At 52.7% G+C, this 12,501-nt stretch overlaps 1 pseudogene; it reads right to left on the bottom strand.

Moving 5' to 3' along the window:
• Window positions 1-7,614: 7,614 nt before the first annotated feature.
• On the bottom strand, window positions 7,615-11,900 carry LOC137772302 (solute carrier family 22 member 20-like; annotated as a pseudogene).
• Between the last annotated feature and the right edge of the window lie 601 nt (window positions 11,901-12,501).

Genomic DNA, 12,501 nt, shown 5'->3' with positions numbered 1-12,501 from the left:
AAGCGCTCTGCACTGTAAGAATTTAGGAAGAAAAGGCAACTTGTTTATTTGGGGAGTGTTGTGTATAAAAGGGAAAATATGGAAATGCCGTCAATCTTTCTTCCCCTCACCGTCCCAGCCCTGTTCTTGAGGTGCACGATCCTCAGCATCTAGACATTCTAGGACGTGATGTGAACTAGAACCAGGGTTGGCCTGAGCTGGGCCCCGGGTTTGGCTGTTTATCTTGTCCTTACAGGTGACACTGTGGGAGATAAGTTGTGTCTCCAAGGATCATGTGAGCGTACAAGAAGAACTGTGCTTCTCCCTTCAGGAAGCACTCACTGAAGGGAAACCCGAGGCGACTCCTTTTTCCACTGTGGTCCTCTGGCCTCCCCCCAACCCCCATTTGTCAAAGAAGAACAGTTCCTCCCCGGCCTCTCTCCCTCAAGGGACAGCAGGGTGGGGACAGCAGCCGAGGAGGATTGCTGTTCCCCTTCTAAGGTGTTTCACCCCGAGGTCCAGCCAGAGGAGAGCTGTTGTCCCAAGCACTTCAGCTTTTTGGGCTGGAGGGGTGGGCAAGTTTAATGAGTCCAGATGTTCTTCTGGCTGGTTGTGGGCACAGTATAAGCTTTCAGGAAGACAAGCTGGGAAGATGGAGCTATCAAGAAGGCAAGTTTTTTTCTGTTTTGTTTTGTTTTTTAGAATTAGCTGATTTTTTATTAATGAACAAAGCAAAACAAATACCGAAATACCTGCGTGCATGTAGCTAGCAAGTGACCACAAGCTGTAGTGCATTTTTAGCTCCATTTATATGGAATTAAAGCTACAGTTGTTATACATCCTCCTACTTTAGTAAACATCAGATTTTCAACTTGTGTTAGTAGTTACAATGAACTTCCTCATCAAAATTAGCAGGCTGACTCTGACATTCTGTTCTTTCCCATTTCTTTCTTTTCTTTCTTTTTTTTTTAGTGGGCATAAAAGAAAAGTTTTATCTTTTTTTTTAAATTGAAGTATAGTTGATTTATTTCCTGTTTCTTTATCTTGTTTTCTTTTAACTAATGTATTTACATAGTTTATTAGTTATTTCTTCTTTCCTAATTGGGCCCAAAGAAAAAAATCTAGAACATTTTGAGTCTTTTTCAGATACAAGAGGACATTTAGCTATTTCTTCTTCTGTGTGTAATATTTAAGTATTCCTTTATGTTCTAAAGTCACTTTGTTGCTTTTTAAACCATCAAAAATGTATTGCATGTAGTATGGCTTGCTGATAAATAGCAGTGTCTTGTTTGGCATATTGAATGAAAAATTATCTTTACAAGTTTGTTGGTTGAATTTCCTTTCAAACACTTCTTAGCTTTTACCAGCTAACATGAAATCAGGCAAAAGTTTGGGAAGAGAATAAACTGTCAACATCACGGTAAAACAAAGTTACAACGTGGAAACCTTTGTTATGTGTCATTACAATTTCTCTGAAGAGGAATTCCCTGGTGGTCCAGTGGTTAGGACTCTGCGCTTCCACTGCAGGGGGCGCGGGTTCGATCGCTGGTCAGGGAACTAAGATCCCACAAGCTGCGCATGTGGCCAAAAGAAAAAAGAAGAAGAAAAGAAAAAGAATTTCTCTGAATAGTTATGTTTCTGCAACAAGCAAGCATTTACCCCTTAAATGCCTGGACCCCAGGGGCCCCTGAGGTGGCTCTGCAGCTCTCTGACCCCCGCTTGGCTCTCCATGGCTGCTCCCCAGCTCTTCACTCCCCCCATCTCCCTGCCTGGCCTGTCTCTTGCTCGAAGATTAATGCCTTCCATGGAAAAGGTCAGGACCAGCTACATAATTTGCAAGGCTAAGTGCAAAGTGAAAATTCAGGGCTCCTCGTTCAGAAATGATCGAGAATTTCAAGATGGCGGCAGCAGAGCATTAACCCAAACGTGGGACCCTTTGGGCGTGGGGTCCCGAGCAACTGCAAGGTTGCACACCCATGAAGTCAGCTGTGTTCACAGCCATTCTCGCTAATGCCAGAGCCTTCCTTTGCTTGAAGCCAGCACTGGGCCAGGACCACGTGGGCTGGCTGCCCTTCTCCTGACTTGGGCTTCTCAGCTGCTTCATCTCTGCTTGATGGGTCTATTTTATAATCCTCACTAAGTCCCTCTGAGATGGGAGGCTGGTCTGTGAGAGGGGAGGGGTGTTCTGGGAGCAGCCCTGGCTGGGGAACCAGGAGACCTGGCTGGGTTCTCTCTCCAGGTAAGGCTGGGTTGTGGCTAGGATTATATGACGACTGACCTTGGGTGAGTGCTTGATAAAGAGAGAAGTGGTCCTGGTGCCGGGAGCTGATGAAAGGCTGCCCCGAAGAGATAACAATGGTAGCATTATTTAAGGTTTTTTTTTTTTTTTTTGTATTTTGCACAGTCATGCTCTCTGGAAACTTTTGTCTAGTAGTTGGAAATCACCCAGGAAAATCATATTCTTTATCCATTACCTTATCTTTAAAAGTAATCAGGGGACTTCCCTGGTGGTGCAGTGTCTGCCTGCCAATTCAGGGGACACGGGTTCAATCCCTGGTCTGGGACAATCCCACATGCCTTGGAGCAACTAAGCCCGTGCGCCACAACTACTGAGCCTGCGCTCTAGAGCCCACGAGCCACAACTACTGAAGCCCACACGCCTTGAGCCCGTGCTCCGCAACAAGAGAAGCCACTGCAATGAGAAGCCCACGCACCACAATGAAGAGTAGCCCCCGCTCACCGAAACTAGAGAAAGCTCGTGCGCAGCAACAAAGACCCAACACAGCCAAAAATTAAAATAAAATAAAATAAATAAATTTTAAAAAAAGTAATCAGGACTCATTAAAAGAGCTGCCTCCTTGCAAATGAAGGAGAATCTATGCCCAGTGTCCCTTCAACTTCCCAACAGTGATGACCCTGTGGTCTGAGACAGCGGGAGAGGAAGTATCTAGAGCAGGGTCATGGTGGAAATTTCTAGCTCTGTGCCACTTGATACAGTAGCCACTAGCCACATGTAGCTACTGTGCACTTGGAATGTGGCTAGTGAAACCAAGGAACTACGTTTTAAATTTTATTTAATTTTAATTAATTTCAATCTCAGTAGCCACAGGGACCCAATAGCAACCACACTGCACAATGCAGACTAAATCTGGAGTCTAGATTCAGAACATCGTAACCCCAAACAACTTTAAAATATTTGTAAAGACCCAAATAATGTCCCAAAGTGGTTATAGTAAATGTTTTAAGCAGGCAAAGCACAGTGCTGGGAACCAGAGGGAAGGCTGCAAAGCAACCCACAGTTCCTGCTTCTAGAAGCTTGTATTGACAAGGAGACAGGATATGGAACATTAACTAAGATGTAAAAGTTATAGAATCTATGAGCTGATGGGATCTAAAATTTACTCAGGCCCTTTCCCACTGTGCTGTTAGACTCTCTGTTGTATAACAGAAACAACCTTGCGTCATGATGATGAGGGTAATGTCATCAATGTCATCCACGAAGAGTCAGCGAGGACAGTGGGCCTTACGGCGGAGTAAGGATCTGCAAAATCTTCTCCTGCATAAAACCATGTGAACACTGGCAAAAGATGTTAAACTCAACTTTTCCAGAACTCTGAAAATTAATCAAAATTAATCAAAGGCTTGCAACAGATGCTCAACAGATTAGTCATTAAGGACATGCAAATCAAAGCTGCAATGAGATACCACTTTACACCCACTAGGATGACCATAATTTAAAAAATGGAAAATAACAAGTATTGGCAAGGATGTGAAGAAACTGGAACTCTCATACATTGCTTTGCTGGTGGGAATGGAAAATGGTGCAGCCACTGTGCAGTTCCTCAGAGTTACCTGATGACCCAGGAATTCCTCTCCTGGGTATATAACCAAAAGAACTGAAAACAGGTATTTGAACAAATACTTGTACACGAATGTTCGGAGCCACACTATTCACAATATCCTCAAAGTGGAAACAACTCGAATGACAGTTAATTGATGAATGGCTATACAAAGTGTGGTTTATCCACGCAAAGGAATATTATTTGGGCATAAAAAGGAATGACACACTGATACATGCTACAACGGGGATAACCCTTGAAAGCATTATACAAAGTGAAAGAAACCAGACACAATAGACCAGATTTTATATGATTCCATTTATATGAAATATTCAAAATAGGCAAATCTATAGAGACAGAAAGTAGATAATTGATTGCCAGGTATTAGGAGAAGGGAGAAATGGGGAATGACTCCTAACGGGTACTGAGTCTCTTTTTGGAGGTGATGAAAATATCATAAAATTAGACAGTGGTGATGGTTGCACGACTCTGTGAATACACTAAAAACCACAGAATTATGAACCTTAAAAGGTAAACTTTATGATAGGTGAATTATACCTCAATAAAGCTGTTATTAAAAACCACCACATAAAGCTACCAATTAAAAAAACTAGTTTGTCCTTTAGCTTTTTTGTTTTGTTTTGTTGTTTGTCTGTTGTTTGTCTGCAGAACTGAACCAGAGTCTGAGCCCTTCCTGCCTCCTCCCGTGCTGCCCCCGGCCCACTCCAGCCTCGCCTCTCACCAGGTGACCGGAGGAGCCTCGGGACCGGCCTTCCTGCTCCTGTCCTTGAGCCGCATGGCAGCCGGAGGGATCCCGGCAAATGCCAAGTGAGACCAGGTCAGGCCTCTCCTCAGCTCGGAACCCTCCAGAGGCTCCCATCTCACTCAGGGTCAAGGTCAACATCCTTAATGACCACCAGGCCTAAGGGTCTGCCCGCATCGCCCTGAGCTGTCACGCACCCAGCTCCGCTCCAGCACAAGGACCTCCTGCTCTTGAGCCCGCTAGACACATTCCCCCCTCAGGGCCTCTGTCTGGAATGTTGGCCCACCCGCCTCCCTCCCCCCGCCCCGTGGCCACAGGTCCCCCTCCCTCACCTCCCTCAAGCTTAGCCCAGAGTGACCCCTTCCCAACAAGGCGGGTCCCCGAGCCAACAAAACTGCTGATTCTCCCCTCCCCGCACCGCTCTCATTCCCTTGCTGGGCTTTAGTTTTCCTCTGTCGCCCTTATCACCTTCTAACACACTACACAACTCGCTTATTTGTGTTGTTTATCTGTCTTCCTGCGGGAGAACACGGACCCCACAGAGCATGCTCTGCTCGTTCACTGCTGCACCTCCCACACCTAGCTGCGTGCGTGTGTGTGTGTGTGTGTAGTGGTTAGGAGTGTGTGCGTGCGTGTGTGTGTGTGTGTAGTGGTTAGGAGTGTGTGCGTGCGTGTGTGTGTGTGTGTAGTGGTTAGGAGTGTGTGCGTGCATGTGTGTGTGTGTGTAGTGGTTAGGAGTGTGTGCGTGCGTGTGTGTGTGTGTAGTGGTTAGGAGTGTGTGCGTGCGTGTGTGTGTGTGTGTAGTGGTTAGGAGTGTGTGCGTGCGTGTGTGTGTGTGTGTAGTGGTTAGGAGTGTGTGCGTGTGTAGGGGTGTGTGTGTTGTGGTTAGGAGTGTGTGTGTGTAGGGGGTGTGTATATGTGTGTGTGTGTGTATGGGTGTGTGTGTTGTGGTTAGGAGTGTGTGTGTGTGTGTGTTGTGGTTAGGAGCGTGTGTGTGTAGGGGGTGTGTATATGTGTGTGTGTGTGTATATGGGTGTGTGTGTTGTGGTTAGGAGTGTGTGTGTGTGTAGGGGTGTGAGTGTATGGGTGTGTGTGTTGTGGTTAGGAGTGTGTGTGTGTGTGTTGTGGTTAGGAGCGTGTGTGTGTAGGGGGTGTGTATATGTGTGTGTGTAGGGGTGTGTGTATATGGGGGGTGTGTAGTGGTTAGGAGTGTGTGTGTGTGTGTAGGGGTGTGTGTATATGGGTGTGTGTGTGTAGTGGTTAGGAGTGTGTGTAGGGGGTGTGTATGTGTGTGTGTGTAGGGGGTGTGTGTGCTGTGGTTAGGAGTGTGTGTGTGTGTGTTGTGGTTAGGAGCGTGTGTGTGTAGGGGGTGTGTGTGTGTGTGTAGGGGTGTGTGTATATGGGGGGTGTGTAGTGGTTAGGAGTGTGTGTGTGTGTGTAGGGGTGTTTGTATATGGGTGTGTGTGTGTAGTGGTTAGGAGTGTGTGTAGGGGGTGTGTATATGTGTGTGTGTGTAGGGGTGTGTGTATATGGGGGTGTGTTGTGGTTAGGAGTGTGTGTGTGTGTGTGTGTGTAGGGTGTGTGTAGGGTGTGTGTATATGTGTGTGTGTGTTGTGGTTAGGAGCGTGTGTGTGTAGGGGGTTTGTATGTGTGTGTGTGTGTAGGGGTGTGTGTATATGGGGGGGTGTTGTGGTTAGGAGTGTGTGTGTGTGTGTAGGGTGTGTGTATGTGTGTGTGTGTAGGTGTGTGTGTATATGGGGGTGTGCATTGTGCATTGTGGTTAGGAGTGTGTGTGTGTGTGTATATGGGTGTGTGTGTGTGTGTGTAGGTGTGTGTGTTATAGAGGTGATTCTAGCATGAGATGGGCCTTGGACCACCGTTCCTGCCTTCAGATTCCATGAGCCGTGGCTGGACGTCCACCTGGAAGAATGAGGCGGGTGGGCTGGGATTTGCTGAGATCCCCTTGTGAGCTCAGTGCCCTTTGCTGTCCTGACATGGGGTGGGGGGTGTCCAGTGTGCTGGCCTGGTGCATCCTGGTTCTCTGGCCCCAAGGTTCCCTGCTACCCTGGGATGCAAGACCCATCCCGTCTTTGTCAGCAGAGTGAGAGCGCTCAGGTCCTCCCGGAGGCCTGGTGGTGTCCTCAGGAGCAAACCAAGTAATTAGAGGGACACGGAGGCAGTGGCTGGCCTGTGTCCAGGGTGGGCTTCCTCTGTCCATGGCGCTCTCTGCTAGAACCACCTGGGAGCTGCCTGGAACCAGCCTGCAGTGAGCACTGACCCTGTTGCTTTGGGGGTGGGGACATTCCCACCTGGCACCCAGGAGGCCAGATCTCCACATGGCACCAAAGGGAAACCCCGCCCCTTTCGGAGCCACATCCTCTCAGGGCTCCTGCCGCCTCGGGGACCCCTGTGTCTCACCTCGCTTCCGTGGCCCACACTGAGCCCACACCGAGCCTGGCACACAGGAGGTCCTTAGTAAGTGGTTATTGCTGACTAACTCACACAGGAAGTGAACCCAGCCCTCTCAGCTTGCAGATGGGCAAATGGCAACCCAGGGTCCACGGCTCGCTGCTGGCAGGGCCACCGCTGAGAGCCCAGGTGTCCCGAGAACCCTGGTGGGAGGTTGTGAGTTGAGGTCACCGGATGAGAATCCCAATGCAAAGACATCCAACGATGGGGCTGCCACCCCCTCCCCCCGCAAGCCCCCTCCCCTCCAGGCCCCTCCTTGGCTGGACTCACCCAGAGAGAGGGAGTTTAAGATGATGCCAGAGCAGTGGTTAAGAATCCGTCTGCCAATGCAGGGGACACGGGTTCGAGCCCTGGTCCGGGAAGATCCCACATGCTGCGGAGCAACTAAGCCTGTGCGCCACAACTACTGAGCCTGCGCTCTAGATCCCGCGAGCCACAACTACTGAGCCCACGTGCCACAACTACTGAAGCCCGCGCGCCTAGAGCCCATGCTGCACAACAAGAGAAGCTACTGCAAGGAGAAGCCCGGGCACTGCAGCAAAGAGTAGGCCCCGCTCGCCTCAACTAGAGAAAGCCCGCGCGCAGCAATGAAGACCCAACGCGGCCAAAAAAAAAAAAGATGATGCCGGAGAAGGTCATGCCCATCAGGAACCGGAAGAAGCAGTAGGCGCCGAAGGAGCAGAAGTACGCTGTGGCTGCCCACGAAACTGCCAGCTGCAGGTACGACCAGACCAGGGGGCCTTGTGGCCCAGCCTGAGCCCGGCCATGGGCGCAGGGTTAGGGTTCCTAGGAGGCAGCAGTATCCCCCATGCGGGCTGTGGAGGGAGGGTAAGAAGAAGCTACCCCCTCACCACATCTGAAAGCCACTTGTCTGTAATAGATGCGCATCCGCTGGGACCCAGACACTGGCAGGACCAGGGAGGGAGAAGCCTGGTGTGGAAGGAAAGTGGGGATGAAGAGACGTATTCCCTCCTTCGTTCTTTCACTCAAGGAATATTTCTGGCTCCCTACCAAGCCCCTACTCTCCCAGGGTCGGGGAAAGACAGAGATTCTGCAAAGGCTCAGAGGCAGGTGCAGTGGGTTATGAGAGGGTCCCCTGAACAGCTCTCTGGCAGGAGGGAGCCCTCAAACCAGAACTCATGGGGGGCAAACCCTTGGCAGGGCCCAGGCTGGTGGGAGCAGGACCCCAGAGTCCAGTCTTTTGGTTCAGACTGAATGAGAACCTTCAGTTTTCACTTTTTTGTGAGCAGCGCACAAAACCCCAAGTTAACCCTCCTCTATCTCATTCTTGAATTTCCCTCCAAAAGAAAACTGCAGTTAAGAAGAACCTGCATTCACGTCTACGTGGCACGTGCGTACCATGCCCGGGGGCGCCCCACTCACTCTGAGGGTGAGAACTTTAAAGATCTCTCCTAAATGGTGAAGACCACTTGACTCAAGTCTAAAATTGCTGAGGAAGAGAGGATGACCCCCTGACACCCTTGTGAACGTCTCTGGAGGGGGGTGCAGGCTTGCTCCTAGCCTGACCAGCGCCGCTCTCCGTATCAGCAGCCCCGCAGGGAACCTTGCAGGAGCTGCTTCCCTCCATCCGTCAGCCAGGGGACCACGGCTCATCCTGCCGGGTCTGGAGTCACCTGGAGACAGGGAGGGGAGATGCAGCAACAACTAGGTACACGGGCACACTCTCACTGGCTAGCTCATGGCAGATTTGTGCTTGCTTACAAAGACCAGTGTTTCTAATAAACAGTATCATAAACTTGACTTTTTTTTAAAATTAATTTTATTTATTTATTTTTGGCTGCCTTGGGTCTTCGTTGCTGCGCGCGGGCTTTCTCTAGTTGTGGCAAGCAGGGGCTACTCCTCGTTGTGGTGCGCAGGCTTCTCATTGCGGTGGCTTCTCTTGTTGTGGAGCACGGGCTCTAGGTACATGGGCTTCAGTAGTTGTAGCACGTGGGCTCAGTAGTTGTGGCTCATGGGCTCTAGAGCACAGGCTCAGAAGTCGTGGTGCACGGGCTTAGCTGCTCCGCGGCATGTGGGATCTTCCTGGACCAGGGCTCGAACCTGTGTCCCCTGCACTGGCAGGCAGATTCTTAACCACTGCACCACCAGGGAAGCCCATAAACTTGACTTTTGTAAAACAAACTGGACTAGTCATTTTGGGGAGGCCAGGGTGGGGCAGGCCTTGTTACACCACAGAGGGGTCCATGGCCAGGGTAGGGGGGCCTTGGCACTGCCCCATTTGTAAGTGAGGGTCCAGAGCTGGAGCCCCAGCTTGGCCAGGTGAGCAGCATTTCTCCTCCACACACCCCATGATAGACTCATTCCCTCCCTTCCTCCCTTCCTTCCTCCCTCCCTTTCTCCCTCCCTTCCTTCCTTCCTTCCTTCCTTCTGTTACACAGATGTTCATTGATCACCTCTAAGTGGCAGGCCTGAGCTGGGGGCTGGTGACGAACAAGACACTATGAATAAGATACAGGCTCATACACAGAAAGACCGGACATGTCTTGACACGGGGCGACCAGGGCGATGACAGGACCACCTGTGAGGGGCCTGAAGCACCTTGCACACTCCAGGGTGTGGGGTCTGCAGTCCAGGAGGGCCCCCAGAACCTGAACAGTGAGAGGAGGGGCTGCAGGGAGGGGAGAGGAGGGGGGAGAGAGAGGGGAGGAGGAGCAGGGAAGGAATGGGAAAGAGGATGGAGGAGGCAAGGAGCCGACTCCATCAGAACCATGGTGTGTGCTGCATTTCCGGGCGTCTCTCTATCCTCAGGGGCCCATTTGGTCAGTTGTGGCTCATCTGCACAGTGGGATGCAGCCCGGACGCGGGGAGGACAGGAGAGCTTTTTCTGAAGGAATACGCAGAGGCCACGAATGAGGTAAAAGCCATATACAAAACCATGTATGGGTGTGTCAGCATTTGTATAGAAAAGGGGGATGGAGCACATGTACATGTTCACCTGGATTGTACAAAATCATAAAAAATCTCTGTAAGGTACACGGAAACCAGGCTGCCCTGCAGAAATCACTGGAGTGTGGGGCAGAGGGGAGAACGCTTCCTTGCATACCCGCTTGTACCTTCTGGAATTTTGAACCCCGTGAATGTATTGTATGTATTATCTATTTTAAAATACACAAACTTTAATAAAGAAAAGTTAATGAAGAGGCGCGGGAGGCTGGGACCCTCGTCCCCAAAGGCTCACCTGTCTGCAAGGCTGCCAAACACCGCGGCGCCCACCAGCACCCTGGCCATGTAGACAGACTGAGCCAGGTCTCGGAGGGCATGGGCCTCACACACCAGATCCCACTGCGGGGAAGGGAGGGACGCTCCAGCCTTGGCCTCGGGCAGCAGCCCCCGCCCCGGCCACCCCCCCGGCCCCCCCCCACGACCTCCATCACGATGGTGGACGGGAAAACACTGCGGTCATAGACTGAGTCATCCTTGCGGCCCTTGGTGGCCGCCCCGTGGACGGAGGTGTTGGGGCCCAGGAGGGCCCACTGAGGCTGTGTGAAGTGTCGGCATGTCTTGGGGGGCCCCAAGCAGGTCCAGGGGTACGGTGGCCCTCAGCCAGGCCCCTGAGCCATTGACGGTGGCCGCAGTGTGGTTGGCGGGCCTTTGGCAGTAGTGGCGGGGCACGGCGGCCGTGAAGTTCAGTTGTGGCAGGCCAGCAGGCTGCAGGGCAGCAGCAGCAGCAGGGCCGTGTAGACCAGCTGGAAGCCACCCATGCCACCCAGGGCGTCCAGCAGGCCTGTGAAGGCCATGGCCACGGGCCTGACCTGAGGCCCAGCCTCGGAGCCTTATGTAAAGGGGCTGGGATGGGGCCCTGGGAGGTGGAGGAACAGGCCAGGGTTAGGACCTCAGATGCCCCGTGTCCCGCAACTCAGAGGGGTCGGGTTACACCTCACAGGAGGCCTCCGGTGTCCCCAGGTCTGCAGCGCTCCCCCTCCTGCCAGGCCCTTTCTCCTCATTTCTCCCAGCCTCTCACCTCCGAGTTAGAAAAGCGAGGGGTCCTAGAGGGCCGCCTCACATCCCACTGCCCAGATCTGCAGGCTCAGCCCCCTGCCCATGGCCTTCGCGGGGGGACCCCAGCTGTAAACGTGGCACCACCATCACCCTCCCCTTTTCTCTGGAGGCCACTGTGAGGCATCTTCAAGAGCCCAATTCCAGGGGACTCCCCTGGCAGTCTAACGGTTGAGACTCTGCGCTTCCAATGCGGGGGACGCGGGTTCGATCCTTGGTCGGGGAACTAGGACCCCACAAGCCAAGTGATGCGGCCAAAAAAAAAAAGCGCGCAATTCCAGCCTCAGCACACGGAACCCAGTCCTGTCCCTGGGCTCCCTTGACGCCGGAGCCTTAAATGCTTGGAGGTCACGTAAGGGGGTGCCGGTGATCACAGCTGCTTGCCCCTCCCTCACTTCCCTGGAAGTCAGAGGCTGCATAGGAGACACTTGGAAAAAAGTCCTTGAAAAATGCCCAAATAGGGCAACCAAGAGGAAGCCCTGCTCTCCCTGCCCCCACCCCAGGTACTCTCAGGCTGGGGGTGTGGGAGGGGGCAGGGTCTCCGCTCATCCAGACCCACAGTGTTCCAACCTCTCATCAAAGGAAACCCAATACAGAGAACTAAGCGGGTGGGGCCTGGTGCACCTGGCCCGCCGCCCCTCCACCTGGCCCCTCTCACAAACCAGCCCAGGAGTCCAGGAAGTGACGGACCACTCCCCTTGCTGATGAGGATGCTGAGGCCTAGCAGGACTTGGCCCAGGGACTCCCAACGGCAAAATGCAGATTCCAGGCCCTGTGCCCGACAGTCTGCCACTTGGGGCTCCACCTGGGGCTCCTGGTGGCCGAGGGCAGCCCCCACCCCCCAGCTGGGCTCCTTCAGTCTTTGCTCTGCAGACGCTGCTGCCCTGGTTTGCGGCTCACCCCTCCCCACGCTGTCCCAGCCCCTCCTCTACCCCCACCTCAACCTACTCTTTGTCTTATCTCTGGTAAGAAGAGCTGGGATCCCAGAGGGGCTGGAGCAGCTTATAGAAGCTGCAGGTGTCTGGGTCACAGGGGCAACTCCCCTCCCCCACCCTCGAGAAGACTTAAAGGAGGCTCTGTGTCCTGGGGAGCTTCCTGGGGGTCAGGTTTGTGCCAAGTTAGGGGTTTGGGTTTCAGCCAGAGCCTCACGGGCAGAGTGTGCGGGGAAAGAAGGGGTCAGGGCTTAGAGGAGGGGGGCATGTAGGACCAGCAGGGCCATGTGGGACCTCAGCAGTATGGTCCTGTCCCTGCAGCGGGGGGGCCCCATCCTCCCCTCCCAGATGCCCAGGACTCCAGCAGAGGTGCGAGCCTCCAGGGCGATGGGGAAGGGGATGGAGGGCAGGGCAGGGGCGGGTGTGAGGCCCTGAGCAGTCCCTGCAGGACAAGGCTTGCTGTGCCCTCCTGGGCAGCAGGTTTAGGCAGAAACACACTCCA

Source organism: Eschrichtius robustus, chromosome 11 (genome assembly GCF_028021215.1).
Source record: "Eschrichtius robustus isolate mEscRob2 chromosome 11, mEscRob2.pri, whole genome shotgun sequence".
NCBI lineage: Eukaryota > Metazoa > Chordata > Mammalia > Artiodactyla > Eschrichtiidae > Eschrichtius > Eschrichtius robustus.
The sequence above is the reverse complement of the archived record's forward strand: the minus strand, read 5'-3'. Positions and strand labels throughout refer to the sequence as shown.